General features: G+C 40.0%; 1 pseudogene; it reads left to right on the plus strand.

Moving 5' to 3' along the window:
• Window positions 1-1,900: 1,900 nt before the first annotated feature.
• Window positions 1,901-3,530, plus strand: LOC127043469 (zinc finger BED domain-containing protein 5-like; annotated as a pseudogene).
• Window positions 3,531-26,378: the final 22,848 nt, after the last annotated feature.

The raw sequence follows: 26,378 nt of genomic DNA on the forward strand, positions 1-26,378 counted from the left end.
TTCATCAGCTCTACCCTTGGCTCACTGAGGTGTGAGGGCAGAAAAACTGCACCACTGCAATTATTGTTGGAGTGCTGAATACAAACATACTCTTTTTAATTGCAAAAAAATGCAGAAAAGATCCCATGAATTAGTTTAATGTTTTTACCATCTACAAGATTAGTGCAAAGAGATTATTTCTTGTTAGGTCTGATATCTAATGAAAAAAAACCCCATCACTCTGAAATATGTCTTCATAGTCAACATTTTCTTTGACAGAAAATTGGAATTTTAAACTGAACTTTTTCAATTAATATTCTCTCAGAAGCAACACAACTAATAAAAAAAGTACACAATGTAAAATACTTGCACAGACCCTGGTTTGTATTCAGAATTATAAGTAGTTGTATCAGGAACTGGTTTCTACAGTTACACTCATTAAATAAGAATAGAAACGGACACCATATGACCTGGGCATCTAATCAGAAGAGTTCAAAAGCAGAAGATCAAGCATAAGCAATACAATGGTTGTTGAAGAAGCATCAGATCAAGAATCATCTCTGAATTTTAAACATTTTAGATATTTTCAGACAAGCACATTTGAGAAATTCCCAAGCTACTCCAGGAAATTCATGAAGAGTAAAAGTGGCAAAGATTATTCAGAATTAAATTTCATCTTTAACAAAGAGGAAAACTTTCAAAATTTTGTTTTAGAAATAAATGTTTGAATGTGAAATACATTTTAAAAGTCACTGTCTGGAAGCAGCTGAAGAACAAGTAAGCAAGCATGCTTCTCCTTTAGTTATAGTAATTACTTCCACAAAGGCAACAGAAAAGGACTATTGACTGACACCCTTTCACTGCTTCTATTACCTACAGTAAGGGCTGGATTCCAGACTCTGTAGTTGAGGACAATCATATATATATATGATATAGATGCAAAGTAATGAGCAGAACAAGGAGCACAGGGGCACCTGAGCCTGCATTAATGAGTGTGGCTGTATGGCTGATAGTTTATTCATGCTTAATAGCAGGAGTATGGTGTGTGATTTAGTGCCTCATTTGCATGAGGAGTGTGTTTTCATTAAATCTCATTTAACAATTAGTCTTTTATTCATACATTACATCAATCTACAGTCACAGGAACCAAAGCCTGCTGTTAGCTGCAACTGTCTGTTATGCCCAGCAACTTACAGACCTACCATTTCATCCACTTCAGCCACCTGCTATCTTTCCACAACAATAACAGCCACTATATGTGCTAAGCCTTGCACTCAAACTGGTGTCTCCTCAGGAACATCCATTCTCCAGCTAACTCATATCCCTTTTTTAGCCCTGTGGCACACATCTTCACCAGAGTTAACTTGAGTGATCTCCACACAAGTTACGTGTCCTGTGTCAGCCGAGTATGAGTTAGGCCAGTGTTTCCCAAACACTGGTGTTCTGCATGATGTGAATAGGTGATCAGTGAAAGAATCATAATTAGAAAAAAGGGTCTTTATTTTTTTTTATTTTAAATTTGGCATGTTTGAAGCATAGTTTACAACTCTTTATGAATTACTATAATTTAACATAAAACTCTTTTTCCGGTTATTGATAGATGGTGTATTGAATATCATGGCATAAAGAGAACGTGGCATGCAAGCATGTTGATGTCTACCCCTTTCAGACATGTTTCAGTTAGTGACGTCATACCCTTTCCGCTCAAGGCTGAGCAAACTGCAGTGGCATGCACACATCATTCTCTTTACACCATGTTGAATATAACATATTCACTCAACACGTTCAAACCTGTGGGTCTTTACTGTGTGTGTGATAAGCACAACTAAACTAGCTTCACTCAAAACAATATAAATATTTTTGACAAATAAAATTTGACAAAAATCAGTATTTCTAAATACTGTTACTAAACCTAGTCACTATGGATTTATGGCTAAAAGAAGGAACTTTGAAACGAAAAGCAAGTTCTTCAGGTACTCCAACTGTGGCCGAAATAAGTGAGCAAAATATTATGACACTTCAAAGTGAGGATGAACAATCTCAGTCTTTTGTTGCTGAAAAATCTGTTAGTAGTAGTGAGTTATCCAAGATGAAAGAATTTCCACCAAAGTATATCAAAAAACGAGAAGAAGAAGGTGTTAAAAGACCGACACAAAAGTATGATGATACTGTTTCACGCTGTATTAAAGATCTTGCTGATGACATAGAAAAAGAGCTAGTTTGCCCAATGAAAATTTGCCATGAGTATTCATTGCAGCTAGATGAGTCCACTGACGTTTCAGGACTTGCTGTGCTACTAGTGTTTATCTGATATAAATTTAATAATATTATTGAAGAAGACCTGCTCTTATGTGAATCTCTGCAAAGCAACACAACTGGAGAAGAAATATTCAACTGCATCAACAATTTTATCAGAAAGCATGAAATTAGTTGGGGAAAATGTATTGATGTACATACTGACAGTGCTCGGGCAATGATCGGGAAGATGGAGAGCTGTAATGTGAATCATAAGCGTGGCACCAGAAAGCACTAAGAGCCATTGTGTTCCATGCAGACAAGCACTTGCAGTTAAAAAAAACCCAGCATATCTGAAAATTGTGCTCGATGAAGCAGTACAAATTATCCATTTTGTCAAATCTTGACCACTTCAATCCAGGTTATTTAAAATTTTGTGTGAGGAAATGGGTAGTCAGCACAAAGTGCTTCTTTTACATATGGACGTGAGGTGGCTATCCAGAAGAAAAGTGCTTGTGATACTTTTTGAGTTTCATAGTGAACTACTGGTATTCTTCCCTTCAGATAATTCAGGACGAAAATTTAATGACTGTCTGACAAATGCCTCATGGCTAATGAGACTTGCGTATCTTGCAGATATTTTTGCAACATTAAATGAAATTAATCTGTTGCTGCAAGGAAAGAATGTGATGATTTTTACTACAATGGATAGAATTTCATCATTAAAAAAGAAACTGGAATTCTGGGCATCTTCTGTATAACAGAATAACTTTAACTGCTTCCCTACAGTACCTGAATTTCTGAAATAAATAAATAAATACATAAATAAAAATAAATTGAAATAAATTCTACAGTCCATGAAGAAGTTTCCAGCACCATTTTACAGCACTTACATGACTTGCAGGCCTCTTTATTAGAATATTTTCCTACAACTACTGATGATAATGCTTAGGTTCAAAATACATTTTCAATTACAGCCAAACCAGTCGGCTTTACTGTGCATGATTATGAAAGCCTAATTGATTTAATTTCTGACTCTGATTTGAAACAAAAGTTTACGGATCTTCTGCTGAATAATTTTTGGAGCAGCCTAATGGAAGAGTACCCTAATGTGGCTAAACGTGCAGTTTGAGTGCTCTTTCCTTTTTGCTACAACTTATTTGTGTGAGATGGGATTTTCATATTATAGCGCAACAAAAACCAAATATAGGAATAGAATTGATGCTGCACCTGACATGAGGATTAAACTTGCCAGCATTATTCCTAATATTAAGTGAATTTGTGATAGAAAAAAGGAGAAACACCAATCCCATTAAATCCAAATTTGTATTTCTGTTTATAAAAATAGATTTTCCTAGTAAAAAATCTAATTTGTTTGGTGTTTGTGTATATGTAAAAAACAGGGGTTTTTTTTAAGTAGAACACCGTTTTTAATTTTGACTCTAGGACTTGATTTTTGTACTACTCTAGACATGCTTTCCAGTTAGAGATTGTTAATTTAAGTTATTTTAAATTTGTATTTTGGCTTTGTTTTATATAATAAAATATATTTGAGCATAAATAATGCAATTTTTTATTTGAAAACCAAACGACTACAAAATAATATTATAAGTGTTCCGTAATAGGCTAAAAAGTGTTCCGTGGCCAAAAAAGTTTGGGAAACGCTGAGTTAGGCTGACCACACTGCAAAATAACACTCCAGTTGCTGCTCTTGAGAGTAAGCAAACATGCTCAAGCATAATTTAGGATGTTGTTAAGATAATAAAAATACTTAGCATTTTACCATGCTTTTCATCTATAGGCCTCCAAGTGCTTTACAAAGGAGAGTAAGTACCATTGTCCCCAGTTTAGAGATGGGTATAATAAGATGAAGTAACTTTCACAAACTTACACATGGCTCAGGTCTCCTGACTTTCAGCCCAGTATCCCATTCACTAAGCCTGAGTACTGAGGATTAGAGCTAAGCAAATATTTGATTTTGGGGGGCAGGTTCAGCCCCCAAACAGGAAAAAAATCCATTCTGTTCAAACCAAAAATATTTTTTCTGTATTTTTTCTTGCTAAAACAAATCAAAATAATTTCATTTCACCCCAGTTCAGCCCCCTGCACTTTCAGCCTGATCACTGTGCTTCCTAAGGTTCTTCATCCCACCTTTCCTAGGCCTGCGGGGCTGAAGTGGCATTCCCTTCCCAAGCTGCAAATTTAGCTTCAGGGGCTCTTCACCCCCTCTGCCCCTTCCCAAGCCAGGTGCTGTGGGGTGGGGAGTAGAAGGGGAGGAAGGGAGCAGAAGCACCATCCTGTCCATGTTTCTCATAGGAGGGAAGGGAGAAAGGAGCAAAGCTGTGCTGAGCTGCTGGACTTTTTGCTCTCTTTTTCCCCCTCTCCTCCTGTGAGAATGGCAAGTCAAAGGGAAAGACAGTTTCAGCTTCCCACAGAGCTCAACTTCAAAAGTAGGCTGAATCTTCTCAAGTCATCATGAGAAGAGCTCCAGCCCCCTCTGAAATCCTGTCACTCACGAGAAAATAATGAGAGTTGGAAAGTCTGAAGTACTTTGCTATAATTATTTATCTAGAAACGAACTTGAGCTTGGAATCCTAAATTTCCTATAGAATTATGTAATATAGTCTCATGAAAATTAAAAAATACAATTAAAAAAATGAGCTGATGACTAAAAGAGTTTGTTCTATTCCAGTTCTTAAAACTCACTCAGCACTGTGGTCACATTGGCAGTTAATGAGGATTTGATCTGTATCATAAAAAGTGGAAAATTTACTATCAGACCTTTATATTTGAATTTTAGTTCTAGTCCTACACATTCCTCTTGCTGTGTGGATTCAATATGTTCAGGCTATATGCTGGAACATATTATCAGAGAAGGGATATAGCACTCTGTCACTGTTGTATTGTAGCAGTTCAGGTGTGTTTCGGATGGGTTTATAAAGGTGATGTGTAGAGAGAATCCTGAACAAATGGAGTGAATGATGGAAAAAAGTCCAAGTTTTCTGCTGGAAATAAATTTCTTAGAGGCAAATTTTAGGAGCAAATAGACCAGATTTCTGAGTGAGTTGCTTTCTTCCATAAAATGTTCTTCTTCTGTGAACATCTTTGTGACACATAACACTTGTAGTGGAAGATACCATGAGAGTGTTTTGAGAAGCAAGTTGATAAATGGGCCAAACCACTTGTTATGCTCTGATGCACCCCAGAACAGCAATTCCAAAACAAAAGAAATTGAAGCAAGACATGCAGGGAGGTAGTTAGTCTCGAATTCAGCTCAGGAGGTGGATGCTGTTGCTGTGGCACAACATCACATCATCATACGCAGAAAAGTGTCCTCTTCACTACCTGTTCCCCTTTTAGTAGGCAGTATATCAGACTGACTAACAACATGTTCTCCATGTGGTAAATGCAGTCAGCATGCTCTGTACCCTGCAGCTCATAAGACTGGGCCACGAATGTCAAAAATGCTTCCAGACCCTTGCCAACAGACATTGCTTGTCCAGAATAAAACACATGGAGTCTTCCAGAAATACGCTTGTTGAAACTTGTATATTTCCTAATAACATCAGACAACTTCAAAGATGGAAAGATGAACCTGTTCCATCAGAATAGACAACTTGGTCCTCACCTGAAGAGCTGATAGAATGGGATTTTTCCAGTACTTTCATGAGTGTACTCAGAATATCATAAAGCCACAATTCAATGCAACAGGGAAGCGTGTATCTCAATATTCCTCCACTATGCAAGCTACATGGTTCTTCAGAGGCTTATACTGTTTTGCCACTATCCCATTTCCTAGGGGGTGTTACACAGCAGATTTATAATGTATTTTGCCAATACTGGTCAGTAAGCCTTCAAACTTTCTTGACACAAAAGTGTCCATTATCTGAAACAAAGTTCTCTGGTAGGCCAAATATTACAGAAAGTGAACTCCTTTGAGGTGCATTGTAAAATTATTAATGCAAAGGGGCAACGTGAGTAATAATCCATAACTGTCAGTGTATAACCATACAGTGTAGTTGAGGGGCCAGTAATATTCTCTCCAATTCTCTGCCATGGTCTGTCTAGGACTACTGGTTTCAAAGGGGCCAGAGGAGCAGTAGTTCCATGCATTGTGTAGGCTGAGCGTGCCTTCACATGATGCTCAAAACTCTGAGTATAGCCCCGGTCATGAAGCATAACTACTCAGAAGTTCCTTCACCTTTGTAATTCCCACATGTCCTTCATGAGCCACATACAGGACTATTTGTCATAACACCACGGGGATGATCACCCAGGCTCCTCTGCATAAAATACATTAAGTAGCATGTCTTCACGGTGAGTTCAGATTGAATTTTGTAGAATACGGAGAAAGTTTGCTGTCTAATCTGCTTGCAGGCACATCACCTTGCAAAGTTCAGCATCTTGAAGAGTGGGGTCAGTGGTATGGCTTAAGTCAATCGGCATACATTTCAGTAAAAAAACACATGTGGGACTCTGCCGTTTCTGCATAACAGGGAGCAGAATGGAGCAGAATTTCTTGAAAGAACAGTCGTAAATTGCATCTTCTTTTGATATGTATTAAAGTCAAATTAAAGTCAGACTATGGCAACTGACTAATCCACCATTGCACCCTCACACTCAGCAGGTCAATGGCTTTATGATAGAGGCCCAAAATAGGCAAACAAACAGATTCTAATATAAAAGTCTTCCCACATGGTGGACTTTGAATCATACAATAGCAAAAACCATCATCAAGAATTCTAACTTAGTCTGGGAATACTTTGCTTGCATCAGGCTGAGACTACAGGATGCAAATATAACCTGCCATTCCTGCTGGAGCAGAACTGTGCCCAGACCCCCATTGTATACATCAGACTGAATCACTACAGGCTTCCTTGGATCAAAATAAGCATGGGACTGGCTTTGACACATGGCTTGACAAAGGGCTTCTTTAGTTCAAAACAAGTGTTCCTAGACTTGGGTTAAATCCCACAGCAACTTGGCAAGGGCACTAAAGGTATGTCTACATTATGAAATTAGGTCGAATTTATAGAAGTCAATTTTTAGGAAGCAATTTTATACTGTCGATTGTGTGTGTCCCCACTAAGCGCATTAAGTCGACGGAGTTCATCCACAGTACCATGGCTAGTGTTGACTTTCAGAGCGTTGCACTGTGGGTAGCTATCCCACAGTTCCCACAGTCTCTGCTGCCCACTGGAATTCTGGGTTGAGCTCCCAATGCCTGACAGGGCGAAAACATTGCTGCAGGTGGTTTTGGGTACATGTTGTCAGTCACCCCTCCCTCCATGAGAGCAACTGCAGACAATCGTTTCACGCCTTTTTTTGGTGCAGACACCATACTGCTTTCAGAAGACGGAGCAGTAGGGCTGCTAACTGTTGTCATCCAACCACCACTTCTGCTGCAACTCTGCTCTCCTGCTCGTGTCTCAATAGCAAATAGGGCTAAGTTTGAGCACAGCCACCTGTGTATTGAGCGAGGCAAAGGAACCAACGTAAACTGCTACAATCAATGGGTAATAGTAGCAAAGTAACAGCTTGTAACTGTTCAGGTGTCATTTTCACACCATTGCCAAAGAATGCCCTAGAAATGCTACAGCATCTTCTTCAAAACTGCCCTTGACCACATTCAACTTTATGGCAGCTTGTTAGCACCTGGTCCAGAATAGCATTATGCTCAGGAAGGGTCTTAGCAAAGATGAAAACGTCATCCAAATAACAACAGGCACTCTGCATATAATTAAGGAGCTGAGAGACCACTCTCTGAAATCCTCAGAAGCAGAAACTAAACCAAAAGGAAGTGGTTAATAGCAGTACCTCCCAAATGGTGCTCTGAAAATCAAAAGCAACTGCAAACTTTCAGCCATAGGCATTTGCCACTAACCAGGTCAGTAATCCAACACAAAGAAAATTCAAGATCCACTTACCTGGCATGTCACCTCTTCAAAGGTTGGCAGTTGAAACTGCTCACATTTCACATATTTATTAAATGCCCTAAAAATCTGTGCACAACTGAATGTCACCATCCTTCTTGTATACTGTCACTGTGGGTGAGTTCCAATCTGTAGGCCCTTCCACCTACTGAATGATACCATTATCTTTCACACACTGCAATTCTGCTCTGATCATGCCACAATGGTTGGAGATACATGACATGCAGCTTGAGCAAAGGGCTTGGTGCTTGAATCCAACTGCAGAGAGTATACACCTCTGGTGAACAGAACTTCATCACCATTAAATAAATCATGGTGTCTCTGAATGATACATTGGGGTCTCCCCTTCTATTCCAGCTGACACCATCATGCCCAAGGTATCCTGCGCAAGTTCATGCATAATATCAAATTGTAAGCCCGATGGTAGGACAATAATGGAACTGCATTTGCAGCAGTGCCTTTAACAATGTAAAACTTTGTTGTCATGGCTATGCCTTTGTAGAGCACAGAGCATTCAGTTTCACCCACTGTCTTCAAGGCATGCAGATGCCCAGCTTTCACAACCAGTGTAGTCAGGCAAATGTCCAGATTATGAACTAACCCAGAAAGGGGAATGTTAACTTCAGCACCCCTATACACCATGCACGTCAGCAGTATACCATTAATTTCTCTGCTACGGGATACTAGATCCAGTGCCTTGCCACATGAGAAGACCATACTAAGGAAATATCAGGGTCCCTGGTAAAGGTGGTCTCCTGTTGTTCCACATTTACATTATGCACTTCAGGCCACCCATCATTGTGAACCAGTGTATCACAGCACACTAACTTAAAGTGTTCTTCCTTCCCACAAGCCTGGCACATAGCAGTTCTAGCCAAGCAGGCGGAGAAATTGGCCAAGTGACCCATATTACCACAACAGAAACAGTGAGGTGCTGACAACTTTTGCTGCTGAGCCTGTGGAGTTGGAGTAGGTAGCATCACATGACTCTGGGTGATGGAAGCAGGAGAAACAGCTGATGGTTTAAGTGTTGACACAAAGGTAGCAGCAGTTTAAGAGACAGAACCCTTTTCAGCCCGAGCTCTTTAACTGCCTTAAGCTTAGCAGTGGCAGCATCAAAAGTTAGAGTTCTAGCCAGTAACTGTTCACCTGGGGAGTCCTTGGCTATGCCAGTCACAAAAATATCCCTGAGCATGATCATCATAATGTCCCCACATTCACAGTCCTGGGCCAACCATTGCAAATTCACAGATGGTTTCATGGGTCTGTTGGTTAGTAAGCTTAAAAAAAAGTTTTCCTTTTTAGCAGAACAGAATATCCAGTCCCAAAATACTCATTGAGGTGCTGCACAGCCACACCAAAAGAGGACATGGGCTCCAGGAGTACACAAAAATATCAATGCCATCATGGCCTAAGCAGTTCTGCAGCAAGGGTTGCCTAGTACTATTGGAGAGTTGCAGGATCTGTACATAGGTCTGAAAATTCTAAATGAAGTATCACCAGCCAACAGCTGAAGGATGTACAGGCAGCATTGATTGCAGAATAGAAGCACTCGTCACCCTAAAGTTATGCTGTGAGGCACCCCAGAAAAGCAATCCCAAAACACAAGAAAATCAAAGCAAGACATGCAGGTAGATGGCCAATTAAAACATGTTAATAATCATGAATCAGTTAAGTCAGCAACAGTCTGAACAAAACATAATAGTCCAAATAGCAGGTGTGTAGTATCAGGCCCTGAGTAACTGCACACACTCAACCCTATGTGTACACACACACACACACACACACACACACACACACACACACTGGAAAATTTTGTTCAGGGAACAGGAATCAAGAAACAAATAGGAACAGGGAGCAGGACATGATAAGCAGGAAGGTCGCATGCACACTCACACCAGTCATCAGACCGCTGTGTTAATATAAGCCAGAGTGGATGAAGATGACAGCAGGGTAAACAGGAGTGGCACAGTATCTATGTTGTGGGATACCACTGTTCTAGTGAGTGGGAGAGGAATGGTGAAATGGATAAAAGCAGCAAAGAATCCTGTGGCACCTTATAGACTAACAGACGTTTTGGAGCATGAGCTTTCGTGGGTGAATACTCACTTCCTCAGATGCATGTATGAAATGGATGATTGCTATTTTAATTATGCTGGTTTGATAACTTTCCTATAAATGTTTCTGAAAAGAGTGTTTATATTTGTTTCTGTCAGAAATGGATCTTCAGCTGGTATAAATGGGTCCAGCTCCATTGATTTCAATAGAGCAACACTGATTTTTACCAAATGAGGATCTGGCTTTCATTATGTAAACATGTCAAAATGTTACATTTATATTTTCCAGTTCATAATCCTACTGTAGTGTGCTTAATATAATTTGTGACAATTTTTGATGTGACTTTGTAATGTATTTCTTTAAGAAATAAGCCAACAAGCTGATTTTAAAAAGAGATATGTCAGGGCAAGCAGATGTGATGCACAGTGGTGAATAGTGGTTTGTATATGGGTATCTCGCCTCCAGATAAAAATTTCTATTACTATCTTTTAAAATTACTCAGGGAATCAGTAATAGCCATTATCTATTGTTAAAATAACATTCACAAAGTCATAACCAGAGACATAATCCAAGGCACTATTTTTCAAGGAACAAGTTGAAAATATATTTCCAATTGATGACAGAAGTCCTGGCAGCAATTTCAGCTCCTGGTTATGTGAGTATAGTATTCTGGGATGATAGAGAGTTGTACAATTAATGGCAGTTATGCTGGACATGCTCTGATAAGAAATGATGGGCTTGCCATTTACAAACATCAAATTTTACGAGCTGGAAATGAAATGCAGTCATAACAGGCCAACAGACCAAAGAGTGATATGAGCTGTAATTTCACGATAGCATATCTCATACTAGCACAGCAAAACTAATTCCCACAGGAGCTGGATACTGCAGTGGGATTGGCTAGTAGATGGCTAAAATTCTTCATCAATAGCTCAGTTGGTCTACATTATTAAAAATTCTTTATTAAAATGAAAACATTTTTGACTTTGATCAATCTTTTGTACTTGGGGAATTTATGGGAAAATTTTGCCCCTTAATACGTTTCACAGAATTCTTTCATTTACCTAACAAGTTTAAAAGAGGTTTTGCAGCAAGCCTTGTACTATAAATGGGAGTCAAGAGATTCTCCTGTACATTCATCAGATAGACATTAAACAGAAGGAAGGTCATGGGAGAAAATAGATCAAAACACAGTGCTTTTTGTATATATGGCTTAGAGTGCTTTCTTTTTTTTTTTAATCTGATCTAGACCACAAAGTAGTCATTCCCATACTTTTCATAATGATAACTCTAGGTGGAAAAAAATGTATCTTCTGCCTAGAAAGAAAAAGATATGGAGTTATGATCCAATACATTTAGAGAGAACAAGACATGAAGTAAAACATCAAATGTGTAGCATATACCTTCCCTACATATTAAGTGGAGTGGTAAGGAGGGAGCGTATACAAGGACAAAATGTGTCCCTTGATTAATGGATATGAAATGCAGTATTTTAATTTCAGCTTGAGTACTGCATAAAACATTTAGCTCCCCAAGGTCAGTATATTTTGAATCTGTCATTGAAGTTGTTATGAAGATGAATGTTATGGCATTACACAAATATTCAAAGGCTGGAGTAACAATACAAAGATGAACTCAGAAAGGGCCAGATTTTCTCATTAAGTGCATCTATCAGAGCAGCTGTTCTGCTGCTTTTTGAATGCTGATGGTGAACTGAAGTTCAGTGTCTTCTAGAAAACTATCAAGTCCAAGTTGCATTATTTTTAAACCATTTTATTCTCATCCAGATTGTGATCACTGAAGCTATTTTAAACAAATCTAGAACTGAAAAGTGTCCAGAAAGCCACTTTCTTTAAGAGACAATAACAAGAATCTAATTTTGAACCAATTTTATTTTAGTTGTACAAATATTGCTATTGTTCTCTCTCAGCAAAAGGAAGGGCATCATAATGGATAATAGTATAAAGAGAACAAAGGTACAGCAATTACAGTAAATAGGACACGCTTGTGAGGGAGCAGTAGATAGCAGTGATTGTATGAGAACCTCACCTCACAAAAATATTACTACAGCAATAGTCCTACTAAACTGCTACCTACTATTAGCAGGTTATTAGTATGCATGAATGCTGAAGAGCATTTATTTATTTAAAGTAAAGTTTAAACCTTAGCTTTTAGCCATGAGGACTGAGACGAGGAAGCAACTTGACCACCTCTTTTATTAATAAGTAGATTAAAGCAATTTTTTTAAAAGAAAAATAAGTGGTGGAACTGCTATGTATACTGTGAAAACACAGATCCCTTCATTTATAACTTCTAATGTTTTTAAATTTGATTGTAAATATATAAATTACTATTTTAAAAACCCTGAAGTTGAATCCTGATCATTAGCAAATCCTGGAGCTTTCTTCCACTCCTATTTGCAAGTTAGCTTGATGTAGGTCAACGTTGCAAAAATGTCATCTTTCAGGTTAGAAGCAAAAATTGCTATATTGAAGGAATTGGATACTGTTTTGCACATAATTCTGGATTTACTGTCTGAAAGCCCCACAAACTCTGATAGTGCTATCTGATTTCAGCAATGGGGAAAAAAGAGTTGCAAATTCACTCTGCATGACAGGTGGCAGAACTCCTGCCTTGGCTAGACATTCCACTTAAAAGTTTCATCTTCTGCTCTAATGAAATATAACTCTATTCTAGCACTGCAACATTTGGGTTGCCTGCCTCACTAAACTGCTAGATCTCTAGCAAGGTCTTCCATGTCATGCAGTTTGTCTGTGAATATAGATCCATATTTCTACAACACTGAAGTTAGATCTATAAAAATAAATTAGATAGGATAGAACTGTTTCACCATTGTGACAATTTCTTGCCATCTTTTCAAGCCATGATAGGAACTTCAGAAATGTAGTTCAATTTGAACATCCATAGTTCTGCTTATGGTCACAGGTTGCCTCATGAATATCTGCAGCACAACTAGATTGTGAGGGAAGATACCATAATATTATGCCAAGGGTATGGTTTATTGATACAGAAGTACTCCATATGAAAGTGCAAACACAGAGGGCGCTACTCAAGGGACCACATAAGGACAGGCTTCAGCAACCATCTCCCAAAAGTCCTTGATTTGGGGACTGTGTATTAAGCACACTCTTTTTTTCCCCCTAGATGAAGAATAGTGACTCATCTATATGAGATTTATGATTTTGCAATAAGCTGTGTGAACACTCTTATTTTGGTTTATACCAGTCTTATTTTGTTTAGCTCAAGTCAATTAGCAACAGGTTTAAGCTAAACCAAAATAAGTCATGCTTAAACTGAAATAAAAGTGCCCAGCCAGAGGATTTCACCAGTTTAACTACAGGCATTTAAAAAAACAAATTAATAGATTAAGAGCACAGGGGACCATTATGATCATCTAGTCTGATCTCAAGCATAGCACAGGCCATAAAATTTTACCAAGTAATTCCTGAATCAAGCCTAAAGCTAATTGAGCTAGAGCATACATTTTAGAAAAACATCAGATCTTTATTTAAAGACTTCAAATGATGGAAAATCCACTCTATTCTTAGATACATTGTTCTAATGGTTAATTATACTTCCTGTTAAAATTTTGCACCTTATTTCTAATCTGAGTTTGTCTAGCTTCAACTTCTAGCCATTCAATCTTTTAAAGTCTTTGTTTGTTAAAATAAAACAATAGCTCTGCAGTGTCTGAAATCGTCACCAACTGTAGGCACTTAACGGCTATGATCAAGTCATCTCTTAATCTTGTGTGGGATAAGATAAATAGATTGTATTTCTGTAGTCTCTCATGGTCACAGAGGTTTTCCGGACCTCAGATCACTCTTATAGCTCTTTCCTCAAGCCTTTAGAATTTCTCAACATCTCTTTTAAAATGTAAAATTTTTAGACTTGCTTAAGTGACTTAAAAACCTAAATTTCTTTTCAAAAGTGACTTAGGCACTTCAGAGCCTAGTCCCATTGACTTTCATTTAGGGTCCCCATACAATTAGGTCTCTGAAAAATTTACCCCAGTATTGGACACCATATTCCAGCAATACTCTCACTAATAATACTGAGTAATACCACATCCCTCCTCATACTTGATAATTCCCTACTTATCTATCCAAGGACTGTGTTTGTTTTCTGAGGGTATGTCTACACTGGAGCAGATGTAGTAATTTCCAGCTCAAGCAGACATACCCGTGCTAACTCTGATCCAGGTAGTAAGCTAAATATAGAAGTGCAGCCATGTCAGCATGAGCAATAAGAAAGGCTAGCTGCTCTGAGTATGATCCCACCTAAGACCCTAGGTACATATTTGGGGTGGCTAGCCCCACCTGCCATTTGTGCTACACTTTTTTTTTAAAAATTTGCTAGCCAGTGCCTGTCTTTCCTGCAGTCATGCTCTTCTGCTTGCCAGTTCATACCCTTTTTTTGAGACACAGCTGTCATCAAAAGTTGTTTCTGAATCACTCATTTTGCCACATCGGTAATGCTCCTAAGTAGCTGGGGGTTTTTTTGTTTTGTTTTTTTTTGCTTGAAAAACATGCACATCTGCATATACTGCTACCAGGGAATTCCATTCCAATTGCAGAGATTAAAAACTAATTTCCCCAGTTCCAGTGTAGATGAGATGGGGCTAGACTCTCTCTTTTGTTTTTTCTCCCTTTACATAGCTAATCTGAAGATGGCAAGGGGATGGTTCTTTTCTGCCAGCCAGACTCAACCAAAGAATGTGTTTTGCTGGAAATCAAGTGCATCTTTTCTTTCTAGTGGTGGATAACATGTTGGGGGTGGGGAGAAATCCCTTCACAAAACTGAAGCTGTAAATAAAACCAAGCATTGCTTGCAGTAGGTAATGACTTCTGTAGACAGGAAAATTACAACAAATAGCTTTCAAGCATCCCTGAAATTGAAGAGAAAGAGCACCTGAAAATGTGACAGAAGGACATGGTGTATTGTAACAGAGGATGTCAAAAATAAGAGCATTACAACTGACCTTGTTGAGGGCAAAATATAGATTAATAAGACTGACATAGAGGTTTTGGCCACGGTGTTTTGCTACAAAGAGTGCTACCTGAAATTACATTATGGCAACTTGAAGCTCTAGCAACTTGGAACTGGAATTGATATTTGAATATGAAAACAATGTTCTTCCATGTGTTTCATCATGATAGCCAAAGCAAAGAGCTTGGGAGAGGAAGGAATAACATAATATTTTTCTGTTTAGAAAACAAAATGTAAGAGTTGGGTGCAGTGGCTTTATGGGGTTGAATGGTGATTTGTATAAGCCTCTTGATGGCCAGGAGAATCAGGGCAGTGAAATAAAAGGAATGTACATGCATGCACATACATACATGCACTACAGTTCTCATATGCAAGTCATACATTGCACCACACATTCCCAAGTCAATGCAGACCTGTATTTCTGTCTCTCATTTCGAAATATCAGAAAGTGGCTATGTCCAAAATAAGAGAGATTAGAAGTTAGAAGATATCCAGAATGGTTCTGCTCACAGGTGCCACTCGTAGTACAGAGAATGCTTAGTGCTGCAAGAAAAAAACATGTTTGTTCTGAGATGCTAAAATTATTCTCTATCCCAAAATAGCTGATTTCCTGAGAAGAATGAACTCCTTTCATGAGACCAAGAGGAACTGAAACATTTTGGCCTGCTCTTTTTTGATTGCACAAGGCATTGTCACTTGAGAGATATGTGCACTAAGTCTCTGACACTGCATAAAACATCTATCCATAAATAATATCCTTTCTCCACCTCTTCATTGCAAACACTGGCCACAGAAGAGTTAATATCAGGGCACCACAAACAATGAGGAGGGGAAAGAGGATAAATAAATGGAGAACAAGTGTACTGCTTCTCCTATTTATTGGGAGTATTCAGTCAACACCTTCGCCAAAATTTGTTCCATTTTAAGATTTTTTAATCAGATTTCCCCCATGGACGATGTATATTACTTCAGGCATGAAGTATTTGCTTCACAAAATCCATGTTTCATGGTTATTGCAGATACAGTAATAGATTTAATCCCACCTTACATTGTGCATGATTCCAATTGTTTCTTGAATAGTAAAGGAGTCAGCAATATATTGTGTTAAATATCATAGTGTTTGAAGTAAACATGGATCCAAAATGGAACATGAGTTCTAAAGCCCCTCTAATTTTAGAGAAGTTCTAGAGTGAAATCCTGGTTCTAGAGAAGTCAATGCAAGTTGTGCCATTGACTTCAGTAGGGCAAGATTTCACTCATGAATCCAAACTTTGAGGTGTTAGCTCATGCCTGGAAGAAGCACCTGAATTGAAGGGACTCCCCTTAAATGCTGAGAAAGTTCAAATCTGGAGCTAATCTTTCTGTCTCAGGCCTATTTTTAGTTTATATTAACATGACCCACTGCTGGATTCATCATTGTGGTGCATGCAGCTAGTGATAGTTTTCCGGTTTCTGTGTGCTAATGTAAGTAATCTCCTTACTTGTATGCTATGAAGACAGAGGTGTGAGAGAATTCAAAATGAAGGATGAGAGACCCTCCCAACTGAAGGGAACTCACTGTACCTCTGTATATTTTAGTGTTTCCAAAGAATCTATGTGGCTTGACGTATCTCAATCTAGTAATGCCACTGTTACCATCCCATTTCCTTAGCTATTCCCGGTTTCATAATCTCCATATGTACTGGAAGGGTTTGTGATATAGCTGACAAGCAATATTCCAACTGTGACCAGAAGATTTCTAAAAAGATGTATTAAAAGATGTAAGCAGAGTCAGGACGAGCTCTACCCTGACATCTGGGAGTGAATTATGAGGAGTGTGGAAAGGAATTTTAGGTATTTACATTGGCACACCCACCCCACCTAGCATAGCCCATGGCAGCCTTGGATGATTATTTTGACAGCTCTAGGATCCCCAATTTCTTTGTTATTGGGACAGGAGGAATAAAGTGTTGTCACCCTGATTATGTGAATGAGGAACTATGAAACTGCTTTATGACAGAGATGTCTCAATATCAATTAAATGGCACTTTCTAGACAAGGGACATGGGTGCCAAAACCCATTGAAATGAGAGAGGTTGGGGACTGGTGTGCGTACCTGATGGTATGGGCCCCTTTTGAGGGCCTGGAACACCAATTGCACATTCTCTTCTCTCCACTGTTGAAGAGTAGAGTTAATTTTAATTCCATTAGGAATCCATCTAGAGGCTGCTGAGCTGAATTCACATTGGGTCGATGGTGCACCAGCACCGGAGCTCCCCTACTACAGGCTGAAATCACTAAGAGCTGAAATCACTAAAAGAGCTAAGCTTACTGAGCTGAGATCACGGAGTGCTGTGTTAACTAGTGGGGGAGCCTGAAGATCTATCGCTAAGCGGCTGGTAGAGCAGAGCAGTTTGCAGCATGTTGGAGCAGCCCATGGAACAGTGAGCAGAGTAGAGCAGTTTGTGGTGACAGATGGAGTGGCTCACGGGTCTGCTGAAGGAGTGGCACAGCTAGTGTAGTGGAGCTGGTTGTGGTGAAGGCTACAGCAGAACTCCACGGAGAGGCAGAGCAGTTGGCCCTGGCCCACGAAAGGTGCCCCTTAACACCCTATGTGTGCTCCCCCCCCCGCCATTTCCACCCAGGCTGGGGGGGTAAAACTCTGCAGATAAACTTTTGAACTCTGGGGTGGCACTGACCAGAGACTGTTGGGTTATTGGACTTTGGGGTGATTGGACTTAAGACCCTAAGGGGGAAAGGACATTGCCAAACGTACTTGGAGGTGGGTTTTTGCTTATGGTTTGTGTTATAATCCTGTTTGTGGTGTTTCTCCAACGTGATGCAGCATTGTTTCCCTCCTTTCTTAAAAGGATTTTGCTACACTCAGACTCCGTGCTTGCGAGAGGGGAAGTATTGCCTCCTAGAGGCACCCGGGGGGGGGGGGGGTGGTATGTAAGTGTCCCAGGTCACTGAGTGGGGGCTAAAGCCGGTTATGCATTGTGTTATTGAAATGGAACCCCTGGATACTGAACCCGGCCCTTGTTGCTGCCAACTCAGAGAGGCAGAAGGGTTACAAAAACAAATATATTTTAAAACTGTTTGACATCACAAACCATTAAAAGAAAACAGGCATAACATTACAAATTACAAACAAATGTACTTAAAAGGTGAAATGAAAAAATGATTTACCTACCAGGACCTCAGGATTCTTTGTTTCCCATGAAACAGTCACTAACACCTAAAACCAATTAATGAATAAAGGTTTCTGCTGTGCTTTGGAAGTAGTGATGTAGCAGGGGAAATACACCAGTCTGAAAGGCAGAATTTAGTTATTGGCAGATAACTGAAGAGGAAACTGTCTTTGAGTATAAAATGTATTTGTTTATCATTCTGAAGCCTAACCATAGATTATGTTAACTATGTGATTTTAATCATTTGTATTTTTTCTTTTTAAATAAAGCATTCAATTCACATTGTGGTCTGTTTGGTATTAATCATATGCCATGTTCAGGCCACATTAGTCATGATTTGACCATTTCAGCAAGAGATATTTCCCATTATTGTGAAGTGAATCTTTAAGGAGAACAAAAGGAGCAAACAGAAGGGATTCACTAACATTAATTGTTCTTGCAATGGACCAAGCTCCGAGCTTTGTATTTTGTGCACATGTGAATGAAAAACAGATAAACAGTTTTACAGCATGCTGGTAAATCATAATGAAGCACAGTTTTCCCAATTAGTGGGGATAAAGCTGCTCTGTCCTATCTGGCAGGTGCATCCTTTAGAATCACTTCCACCTCCCAGAGTGGTGCAGCACACAGAAAGAAAAGCCAGTGCAAAATATAGGGTCAATAAAGATAAATGATGTCTGCGAGATGACGCCGCTCTGCTTTTGAACGTTAATTGTCCAAAGGGTGTTCCCAAACAGTTTTTTCTTTCTCTCTCTTGCATTCTCTCTCTCTTTCTGCCCAGCATGGAAGAACACTGCAAGCTTTATCCTTAAAACTAATGAATGAACCTAAAGGATGCCCCACCGAGCCATGCAAAATTAATTAGGTCGAGGACTTGGGTGGCTTGGCTGCAGGGTAGCTGTTACACTGACATTTTTTAACAAGATCTGTCTACAGCACAACAGCCCTGCTGTGCTATCCCAAATCTCAACATTATGGGACGTGTTCTTCAAGTCACTGAGCAGAATCATATTTCCTCTTTATATCTGACATGGCTTCTTATTTTATTTCTTTCCTTTTCCCCCCTTTTGTGTGTGTGCATTTTTTTTTATTATTATTTTGCTTGAAAGAGAGGGAAAGAATCTGAAATAGCAGTTAGCTGTTGTTTTTCTTCCATTGAGCAACAGCTCCCTCTATTGCTGTTTTGTTCCCTGACTCCTGATGAGAAAAAAATATATGCAGGTTATAGTTTATTATTTTATTTTATTGTACTAGCCATTTGTCTGTGTATTGAATACATAAATATCTAAGCTCAACATGACAAGGACCATTCCTAGTGATTTTAGAGTCCTCTGATGGATGGCTTTTATCAGCAGTCATGAACAATTGTGACTTGGGTAGAAAAGGCCATAAATATTGCTGAAACCAGCAAACTGCAAGCTAATGTCCCATGGGCCTTTTGGCCATTTCAGGAGTTTATGTGGGATTGGATAGTAGGGATAGAAAACTTTAAAGCAATAGGAAGTGCTTCCCCCCTTCCGTATAATTTATTTATTAACTTTGATCCATCACAGCCAGTTCAGCATCCCTGTATCACTGGACGTGTGTAAATATTGAACACTAAGTGTTGCTTGAGCAAAGAGCTATGGATATACCAATTATGCCATATTTGCAGGCCTCTCAGGGAGCCTGTGAATGACAAAATATTGGATCCAAACAGCCAGAAAAATATGCGACCCTGTACCAGTTTGCCGATTATTTTAGTCATGTACAGTGAGGTGGTAATGGCAAAGGAAATGAGAGAAAGCAAGTGACCAATTGGATATGTGGGGTTGAGCGGGGGAGATGACAACAAGTAAAATCGGATGTAATTCAAGACATCCAAGAGAATGAAAAGATTTGGAACGGGATGGCTTAGTAGTAGAATTCATAGGCTTTGAGATCAGAAAGGCTATATGATGGGTGATAACCCCATCCCAGGCTAGAAAAAGTTTGAGCTCAGACTTGAGCTCAGTTGCCCACACCCACCACACCTGTGCTGAGTTGAAAAGGGGAAAGACTAGTAGCGGAGGCTGGAGAGAGGAAGACCTCAAACAGAGTGCTGGGAGGTGAGGAATTGTGTGGAGAGGTGAGGAGGGGAGGAATTGTGTCTGGCTGGAGTTGAGTGTTGGAAGGAAGCCAGGAACATAGTGATTGAACTGGAACCCTCTGACTGAGGGGTACGAGACCAAGGGGTAATGATTGACAATTATTTATAGGAAAGGGGCCGGGAGGTAGAGGCTGGCTGACTAGAAGATTCTTTCTATTGTACTGTTTGGGATTTTCCGAATAGTTAACTGTAAGTACCCGATCACTGGAAATAGTCACTCTAGATAAAAGACTGGCCCCTGTGCAAAAGGACTAATTTAGCAAGGGGGAGTTTGCTTGGTAACAAAGTCACCTGTCAGGAGATTGTACTCATGTGGGGAAGCTGGCAAGTATGTCACCTGACACAGGGCTGAAGGTTTTAAAAAGGAAGCCACTGTTCCACTCAGGAGCCATTTTCCTCCAGACTATGAAGCAGAAGCATCCCAGCATGTTTCAGTCCATGAGCTGTGCACTGAAGCAGATGTAATGAAAAGTTAAATTCTATCATACCATTCGGCCAAAAGGTGGTACCGTGTGTCCCATTTAACTGAAACTCACAACAACCATTCTTTGTAAACAGACACATGAATATTAAGAATCATTACCATAAAGGCCCTGAGGCTATGAGGAAATTCTTGGCTTTGACCTCAACTTGATTTGGACTTGGACCCTAAACCTGACACAGACTCTGAACTGTGATGTTGACCCTGACCTGGAACACAACTGAACTCCTCTGCTACTCCCAGCCTTATCTCTATTCTAACTCTTGGCCTTGACTGTTCTTATTGGGATCCTGACACTTGTGTTCTTATATTATTATGACTCAAAGATTCCACACTGGTCCTAGCCAGTTATTGCAACTAATGGACAGCCAGATGACCAAGTTGTCATTTGTTTGGCTCAGGTAATTAAAAAAACAATGTGATTCAGAGACTTAACAGATTGATCCATACTGAACTTTAAAGATAGCATGGCAGTGTACGTTTTGTAAATGGTAAAGATGTGAAACAAAGAGGGAGATGTGATGGAATGCTAAATTGCACTAACTATACTATTCAGCCACTAAGTAATGCAGTGTGTAACATGTTTAACTTAAGCTCACAACAGCCATTCCTGGCAGTATATTAAAGGCTCGCATGACCTCATGATACAGATCTCTGGTGTATCTTTATGAGAGGGCAGCTCTGTAGACAGTAATCTGGCACAGGCGTCTGACCTGCAAGCAGCAGCCCTACAACCTACTGTGTACAAGGGCTATATGACAGCAGGACTCTGGAGAGCCCAAGGGACTCTGACCTCCATCCAAACAACTCCCTGGTGTAGTGAGGAAACTGAGGTGGAGCTATGCATGTATTGTCTTATGATCTGTACTTTGGAGCGCTTTATATGATTAAGTAGTAGAGCATAAATGTGTTAGACTTTGTGCAGAGTGTGTGAGTGAGTGTTAACTGCTTCACAACCAGAACTGTCACCTTTTGGGTGGAGTTCTGAGAGGACGTATCTAAGTACAAGGCAGTCTGAAGGGTGAGTGCTGTGCCCAGAGCGAGCAGGTAGCTGAACAGTGAATCCCAGTTTCAGAATAGGGTACCAGATAAAAAGTCTACACCTGGAGAGTGTCTAGGAACCTCAAGTTTGGTCTCCATTCAGCCTCCAGGGTATAAAAATCTCAAAATCCAGAGCAACAGAGGGGCTTGGATTCCCCTCACAGCAATGATAGTGAGTGGCCAGATGGAAAGCACTTGCTAAGATTTGTGATAGAATGGTGTCAGCATTTGAGATTTACATGGGAATGTATCAGAGGGGTAGCCGTGTTAGTCTGGATCTGTAAAAGCAGCAAAGAACCTTGTGGCACCTTATAGACTAACAGACATATTGGAGCATGAGCTTTCGTGAGTGAGTGCATGCATGCATCCGACAAAGTGGGTATTCACTCACAAAAGCCCATGCTTCAATACATCTGTTAGTCTATAAGGTGCCACAGGACTCTTTGCTGCTTTTACATGGGAATGTGTGAAGCTTTTAAAAAAAAAACCTTTCCAAGGGCTTACGCTTTTGCTCTTAAAGTCAAAAGAGGGAGCAGATATTTTGGTTTGTTTCAGGTATAAGTTAGCAAGCATGAATTATGAACAGCTCAGAAAACAGCAGCTTCTAGGCTTGTGTGTGTGTCAATGTCTGGCTGCTGATGATTAGAAGAAATAGGAATTGGTGCCCATGCTGTGCTCATATGATCTGAAGCAGGATGGAGTAGTCACTCCAAACATGGATGGAGAGCTCCTTTTTCCTCTTACAGGGCCTCCAGGTAACCAAGGAGATTGTGACACAGACTGTTCCCCAGACAGCTGAGCAGATGCAGTGAGGATAAGTGACATAGAACAGCAGAGGCTGGGTGAGAGAGGTTGAAGTTCAAAAAAGAACAATTAAAATTTCAGAGAGGCCAGTTGGAGCTGATTGCTCTAAGCATCAGAATGAGCAAGCAGAGCTAGGGTGACAGAGATGGGAAAAGGAATGACAGTTGGAGGAGAAGAGGATGGAAGAATGAGAGAAACATGGTTTTGGGAAAGACTGGGCAAGAAAACCATTATTCATAGGTGTGGGCAGGCCCTGGTTACTTGGTCCCTCAGATGGCATAGATAAATTGTTGCCTCACTGAAGAAATGAAAATGACATAGATCTGTTTTTAAATGCTTTCAAGAGGTCTCATAAGTTAAGTTGTGTGGCTGATGATAACTGGGTCAGGTATTTGTTCCCCTTAGTGACAGAGGTGTTCACCCAGATGCCTACGTAGTGCATGACAAGAATCTGAATTATAACAGCATTTTGTTCTTCAGTCCAGAACTCTTTGATTTAGATAATGCCTTCTTGTTTCACTCAAGAGTGTTTTGCAATTTTAAAATTATCAGCACCACAGTTTGAGAAGCATAATTGGAATGACACCATTTAAGCTTCTTACTGAAATTTAGTTGTACTGTTGCCAAACTTTGACCCATGAAGAAATATTCGTGGCATGCAAATTATTATTTTTCTTCTCGAGCTACCTTGTCTGTTAAGTGTCAAACATGTATTTTCTATGAAGGTATGTTCATTAAAGAAAGTACTTGTTGAGACACAGCAATAATCTGCTCTTTTTAAAAAATGCATTTTCACTTTTTAAAAACAAAATGTGAATTTTAGTTATAAGCTGCTTTACATCAAGCCTTCTGTATTTACTAAAACCAGCAGTTGGAATGACTTTCTTACTACTGTGAGTTCAGTGCTGAGATTTTATAAAAGCTTTTATGAACAATATAAATAGCTTTTAGTCTGGGCAGCAATGCTTTACCAACATTGTGTTTGTTACACAGCTCTCTTTTGAGAGAATCTGTGGTAAGTGGTAGCGTTTGCTGTCTGCCTTTGTCCCAAATATTGACTCTAGCGAGAGACAAAGTAGTTTCCTGGGAACCAGACGTTGTTGTGTGGGCTAAGATATCTATATGAGGGGTTTTCCTGCATACTGTTTATGACCAGCTCAGTTCCAGGACTGTTGTCTTTGTATAAATAAAGCAAGTTACACTGAGTATATACCAAGACCATGCATCACTGATTTCTCCTCTAATGGGAAACTGACTTAGAAGATTCTGGAATTCTGCTAACAGTTGTCAGGGAGGCAACACTGGTGTCAGAAGGGGGTTTCTCTCTCTCTCTCTCTCTCTATATATATATATATATATATATCTAAATCTATATAATTTTGGAGTGGCAATGTTATTAACTGACGTAGATTAACATTTGTGAACTTTGTGGTAGAAGTGGATTTGTAGTAATCTATATTCCTTTGATTCAGTATTAATGCAAAGAATGATAATATTGAGCATATAAAACTTCTGGCTGAACATCAAACCAATAGAATTAAATGAAACTGTCTAAACTGGTCTAAATATGGTGTTTGAGCATAAGTCCTGTGATAGCATGGGTCTTGTGTAAAAAATTTTCAGGCACTATCACTCCTTTCATTACTAGAGAAATTCTCCAGTCTCCACTTTGTTTTTCTAATCTCTATTCTGAATAAGCAAAAGTCATTCTGCCCTGAGATTAATGCTGCAGACACTGAGCATGCTCAATGAAAACCTAGGATTTCTAAGAGCTGATGTCTGTGTGTGTGTGTGTGTCCAGAATAACAGCTCTGAGGAAAGTGACAATAGTATGTGCAAGATTAGTGGCTACTGATCACGTACAACAAAGGGTGACAGAGGTCAGTTAACTGACCAGCTAGCTGGACAGAACCCACTCATACCGGTCACAACTTGTTTCAAAGGTCAGAGCTTTCAATCAGAACTCTGAAATAATGGTTAATACTGGGCATATGCGAGTGAGGTAATTGCTTCTAAAAATAGAAAGGTATATTAGAAGGGAGCTACATTGCAGCATAAAAGGCCAGCCTCCTCCAGGCAGTTTTAGAGTCTGAATCAGCAAGAGAGAGACAATCAGAAGACAAAAGCCAGCAAGAGGAGCCAAAGAAAAGCTGCTGCAGAGAGGGAGAAAAAAAACTGGAGCAGAATAAAGCTGACTGACCAGGAACTTAACAGCAATAGTGGCTAGAGAAAAATACTAAAGGATTTATAAAGCAGCCACAGTGATTTTAAAGTGATACCAATGGATTTATAAAGTCAGATTACCAGTTTTAATATAATTTTAGTGTACTATAGGTTAGCCTAGTATTTAACGTGTATGCTTGAAGCGTGGGCGTTTTAATTGTATTTTATTTGTGTAAACTTTAAAAACAAATTTAAGAACTGCTGTCAGCGATTTGTTACAAACTGACCATTGTAACAAATCATTTCACTTAGAATTGTTTGAACTATATGTCATTGTAATTTGAATGCTCTTTAACTTGCAATAAAGGATTTGTGTCTCAGGGATTGTGTGTTTTGATTAGGATTTCTAGGATCCACTCTATTAGGGATTAGTTATATTGATTAGAAGATATTTTGTTTTGGACGTTATACTGCCTATGTCAATCACTTTATTGGAAGGCGTGACACGCCTGGCACCACCCCACCCCTTTGTGGCAGGGATGAGATGGAGTGTCAGAACTACACCATCTCAAATTCATGCACTGTCTCTCTGTGGGTGGCCAGTTGTACCCTAATGGCCTCCTTCCACACAATCACCCCTTGGTCGGGGTAGTGGACCTAGCAGCTAGAGTCCAGGTAACTCAGCCCAAGCATCTGGGCAGGGTGGCCCACGGGCCAGGGTCCATATAAATTGCCTCCTACTTTGAGGCAGTGCAGCCTAATGGCCAGAGTCCATACAATCTCCCTCACAAGCAGGGTAGTGCAACCTAGCGGCCTGAGTCCAGGTAACTTGCCCCAAGTGTCAGGGCAATGTGGCCCAATGGCCAGGGTCCATATAAATTGCTCCCCACATTGGAGCAGTATGGCCTAATGGCCAGAGTCCATACAATCCCCATGGTGTGTGGGGGAGCAGGTGGTAGGGGGACCCAGACCCACACTCTCCACTGGGTCCTGACCAAGAGCCCTGGTAGTGGCAAGTTCCCTTTGCTACCAGCTCAGCGGGGTTCCGCCCGCAACATGCCAAGCATCTGTGCAGCTCTAAAGCCATTTGCCTCTAAGGTTCCCCGGGTCACTTCCTACCATAAATGCCAGATTCTCCACTTTGGGGCATCCTCCAGTCTGTTCCCCTCTTGTGACATACTCCATCTGGGCATCAAGGTGCATTCCAACTTGCCTGGCCTCCAGATCCTGGTGCGCAGGCTGTCCCTTCTCGGGAGCTGGTGACGTGCCTTATTCCCCTCCAGCGGTCAGCCTAGACTGAGCAGCTTTTCATGCTTTTATACTTGTTCTCCAGTTGGAGCATGCCCAGCAGAGCTTCTGGGGCATGGCTTCCCTCT

Source organism: Gopherus flavomarginatus, chromosome 1, assembly GCF_025201925.1.
Source record: "Gopherus flavomarginatus isolate rGopFla2 chromosome 1, rGopFla2.mat.asm, whole genome shotgun sequence".
NCBI classification, from domain to species: Eukaryota; Metazoa; Chordata; order Testudines; family Testudinidae; genus Gopherus; species Gopherus flavomarginatus.